The sequence below is a fragment of the Peromyscus eremicus genome, chromosome 22 (assembly GCF_949786415.1).
Source record: "Peromyscus eremicus chromosome 22, PerEre_H2_v1, whole genome shotgun sequence".
NCBI lineage: Eukaryota > Metazoa > Chordata > Mammalia > Rodentia > Cricetidae > Peromyscus > Peromyscus eremicus.
This window is the reverse complement of record NC_081437.1, coordinates 40,161,392-40,166,360: the sequence shown is the minus strand read 5'-3', so window position 1 is coordinate 40,166,360 and position 4,969 is coordinate 40,161,392. Positions and strand designations below refer to the sequence as shown.

The following is a 4,969-nucleotide window of genomic DNA, read 5'->3' as shown; positions in this document are numbered from 1 at the left end:
GAGGTTGATGCTTTACTACTGAAGGGAAGGGCACACATTTAATTTAGAAACTTGCAAATAAGCATTTTCGATAATTCTGTAGAATTGAAACACACTTTGTAAACACCACTTAACCTAAGAGCTGCAAATGCAGGAGCATTGGGGTCAAAATCAACTTATCAGTGCAGTTAGGACGTGAGCAGAGTAAAGGGAAGTCACAGGGAGGTAGAGACAGCTCAGCAGTTAAGAGCACTGGCTGCTTTTGCAGAGGACCTGGGTTTGGTTCCCAGTATCTGCATAGCACCCCTCAACCTCTGATCACCCCAGTCCATGGTGGTCTGAAGCCTCATCTGGTCATCCCAGGCGCCAGGCACATATGTAGTACACATATAGATGTGCAGACCCATACTTTATTTATTCAATTTGTATCCCCTTAATCTCCTTATGTTGTCTTATTGCTCTGGCTAGAACTTCAAGTACTATATTGAATAAGTATGGGGAGAGCGGACAGCCTTGCCTCGTTCCTGATTTTAGTGGAATTGCTTTGAGTTTCTCTCCATTTAATTTGATGTTGGCTGTTGGCTTGCTGTAAATTGCCTTTATTATGTTTAGGTATGTTCCCTGTATTCCTGATCGCTCCAAGACCTTTATCATGAAGGAGTGTTGGATTTTGTCAAATGCCTTTTCAGCATCTAGTGAGATGATCATGTGGTTTTTTTCTTTGAGTTTGTTTATATGGTGTATCACATTGACAGACTTTCGTATGTTGAACCATCCTTGCATCCCTGGAATGAATTCAAAAGGCTAAGATTTTAAAAATAAAAGGAAGTTGAGAGACTGAAGAGCCAGTTTATTGGTCAAGTGCACTGATTGCTCTTGCAGAAGCCTTAAGTTTGGTTCTCAGGACCAAGATGGCAGCTTACAACCATCCATAACTTCAGTTCCAGGGCATCCAGCACCCTCTTATGACTTCCTTGGGCACTGTATACATGTGACGCACAGACATCCATGCAGAGAAAGTCTAGTCACAAGAGATTACAATTGTGCCATCTGTGTACGGATGGCCATGACAGGCCTGCTCCTCTAAGATCACACACTCCCAGTGAACCTTAAAATCTCCTAGCCAGGCCACAGCGTGGACACACGACCTTAGAGCTGTCTCCATCCTACAGAAGTGGTAACTGAGGCAGAAGAGGCACATGAACTTCACCAGCCACCAGCAGACCTGAGTACTTGACCATAATAGCCTTCATACTGAACCACTGTGTTCTGTACTATCTTTGGGCAAGGGCTGATTTGTATTGTATCATTTATAACCAACCCAACCATGACCCAAATTACTATAATCACTCCCACTTTAGCAATGAGAGCTTTTGCATCACACTTATCAGACTGTTAACAATGAATACTCCTGAGATTTATTTTCAGAAGTATATTCTTTTGTTATCACATTTTGTCTAGAGCCACACAGCTCATTATGAAGGCCTTTGTGTCCTTACATGTTAAGGTTTAATTCACAAAAGTACATTAAAAAAATTGGAAACAGAAACACATTAAAATGAGGTGAACCTATGGCTTCAAGTATTCAAATCAGTAGGTGGATTAACAGACAGTTGGATGTGTGAATTTTGAAAGCAATATAAACTATAATACCCTGCTAAGTGCTGGGGAGGAATGTTCTAGAAAGAGTTTGGGAAATGATTTTTCTTTCCCTTTACTTTTGTTGACACTCAGTTTAACTTCTTATCCCACTAAGGCAAAGGCAACATCTACAGCATTTTTTTCCCTTTACTTTTATTGACACTCAGTTTAACTTCTTATCCCACTAAGGCAAAGGCAGCATCTACAGCATTTTTGCTTTGTCCCAGGACCCCATTTACAAGTGGATATACAAACTTGATTTAGAAGTTGAGCAGTTTGGAGAGACTCATTCCAAGTGCTCAGACCTGGGCAGTGATCCTCTGCAGGTTGTGGGGCTTGAGATCTGTGGTTTCTGGAGCTCTGTGAAGGCCTGTCCTCTAAGGAAGTGCTTCTGCTTGGCATTTCAAAGTGAGTCCCCAAGGCATGTTCAAGAGTGTGTTGTTAAAGAATTGAAGTGTGAGCGACATGCCCAGAAAGCCACAGATGGCTTTGAAGCAGAGGCAGCCATGCAGCAAAATACCTGTTTCTAGATGGGATTCAATCTCTTTCTGCTCTTGGAGTTCTGTCTTCAGTCCTTTAATTTTCTTACATTCAAGGTAGATGCATTGTTTTCAAAGGATAATGCTCCAGATAGTCTTCACAGCTCAGTACAGGGGTTGAAAAATCAAGTAGATCCAGTAGTGTTCATTGGAGCTTGAAGTTGTGTCTCTGTGTGCATGTGTGTCTGTGTGTATCTGCTTGTGAATGTGCATGTGTGCACACGTGTGTTGCTGCTGCTCTGTTCTCTAGCTTTTGGTCCTGCCTGGCCACCTTCCCTACAGTTCAAATGGACTGAACTCAGCACTATTCATTACCCATCACTGACAGGACCCACCATCAGGCATTTTCTTTGTATGTGTCATGGTCACTACACTGTAGCACAGCTCTTACTTCTGGAAGTCACTCAAACTGGAAGCTGAATAGAGAAATATCTTCAGTGAAGCAGAGCGGGCTACGCCTCAGCTACTCGGAATCACATGTTTCTAAAATGACATTGGATGCAAAAGAACTGCCAATACCTGCAACTACTAATTCTTTAAATTATAGCCCTAGATGTTTCGAAATTCAAGAAAAACATTATAATGATATTAGCACACAGGCCATATTGGTGATAGGTCAAGAAACAATGGACAGGGGCTCTGGTCTGCCGGACACCAAGACTTGCCACCAGCCCTGCTACAGAAGAAAAGACAGCGGCGGATCAGACCCACGTCGCCTCGTCTCATGATTTTAGGAGTTTGATACCAAGACAATGGTGAGAAATTCGCAGTTGTAAAGATTTTATAACTTTCTAAAGCTGATTATTAGTTAACTCACCATGCACCCAAAGTCTCCCTTGGGCAGTTGAGCTCACTTTTAATTAGACCGCTATTCACCTAGATATAAAATAATCCTTCCACCAAGCTCTAATAATCCGAGGCCAGTCCAGTCGATGATCTGTAGCACTTGGCCATGTTTTATTATTTGAAAATGTTATTGAGGCCTGTCGCGGCCGCCATTGGAGAGCAGCAGCCATGGCCCTGCACTACCCCATGGCCTTGGGCCTCAACAAGGGCCACAAGGTGAAGAAGAACGTCAGCAAGCTGAGACACAGCCGGCGCCACAGGCTCCTCACCAAGCACACCAAGTTCGTGCGGGACATGATCCGGGAGGTGTGCGTCTTTGTGCCCTACTAGCCGTGTGCCATGGAGCTGCTCAAGGTGTCCAAGGACAAGTGCGCACTCAAGTTCATCAAGAAGAGGGTTTGTATGCACATCATCGCCAAGAGGAAGCGGGAGGAGCTGAGCAATGTGCTGGCTGCCATGGGCGGCCAAGAAGGACTGATGCCCCCACCCTCAATAAACGTTGCTACCACGTCAAAAAAAATGTTATTGAGGAAAATGCTTTCTGCATTGGAGTCTGAACTTACACAGTAAGTTATCTCCTTAGTACATTTTACAGTAAAAACAAATCCTCTCCAGATCACATTCTCTCCGTTCTCTTGAGATAATGAGTAGATTCTGTATGAATACAGATGAAACTGTTAAGACTGTTTCCTCAGCCCTGGAAAAGTTCTTTTGCTGAGCAGCTATGGGATATATTTTGCACAAGGCTCAGAGGGTGAAGCCTCCAGCCTGTGGGTCTAAGAGGGCAACAGGCCCTTTTAGATGCAGAGAAAAGTGGGTGGACATGAGACCACCATCACCATTGATTCCGATATTGCAGTCTTAGCCCTTGCATCTCTGTTTCTGTAAAGATTCCTTTGTCAAGTGCTCTTGCCATAAGGAGCTAAGACCCCAATGCCCTAATGCAGGAGGCCACATGGCCTGAGACTCTGTGCTGAACCCTCCTTTCTCTATGCTTAGTTGATCCAGAATGGTCCCTTTGGGCATTTTATTACAGTAGACATTTGTGTTTTCTAGCTCCCCTTCCAGTAGAGACATGCATAGAATTCTGTATTTGCCAATATTTTATAATCTCATATACACATATAATGTATTTTGATCAAATACACCTCCCATTTCCCTCCCACCTGGATTCCTCCTCTGTTTCTCTACAAATTTTCCTCCCAACTTCAAGTGCTCTTAAAAAAAAGACCTGAGTCCACTGACTGTTGCCTACATGGCATGGGTGTAGGGCCGTCTCCTGGGGCATGGGTAGGCTCTGAGAGGCCAAACCCTTGAGTAGAACTGACTCTCCCTCCCGCACAGGCCATCACTCACACTAGCTCTTCAGATAGGGGAGGAGCTTCATAAGCCCTTCCCCATCCATGCTGGAATTCTCTCTGCCTTCATCTTGTACATACCTTGTGCATGCAGCTCCAGATGCTTTGAGTTCATGTGTGCGATGCCCTGTCATGTGTGACAAATACTGTTTCATGGCAGAGATCTACCATCTCTGGATTTTACAGTCTTTCCATGATGATCTCTGAGCCTCGGTGGGGAGATGTGACATGGATGTCCTATTCAGAACTGAACATCCCACAGCCTCGTATTCTCTGCATATTAACCAGACATGAGCCTCTGTATTCATTTCCATCTCCTGCTGAGGGGTGTAAGTAAAGGGTAGATGTGTGTGGGTGCAATTCAGGGATTTCCAACTCTTCCCTTTATTGATTGTCATGAGCCCAGTAGTTTGTCTAGGGGCAGTAAATCCCATTGTCTACCTGGCTATGAGAAGGAGAACACAATGACTGATGTACAGCATATGGCTTAGCCCCCACCCCCAGAAATAACCCCGCAGTCAATGGCTAATTATGTGTGTGCTACGGAGCTGACAGGGATCCCAGCCTCCTTCTCCAGGAAGAGCATTAACCAACATCACATTATTA

At 44.3% G+C, this 4,969-nt stretch overlaps 1 pseudogene; it reads left to right on the top strand.

Moving 5' to 3' along the window:
- Nucleotides 1-1,911: 1,911 nt before the first annotated feature.
- Nucleotides 1,912-3,575, top strand: LOC131897329 (large ribosomal subunit protein eL36-like; annotated as a pseudogene).
- Nucleotides 3,576-4,969: the final 1,394 nt, after the last annotated feature.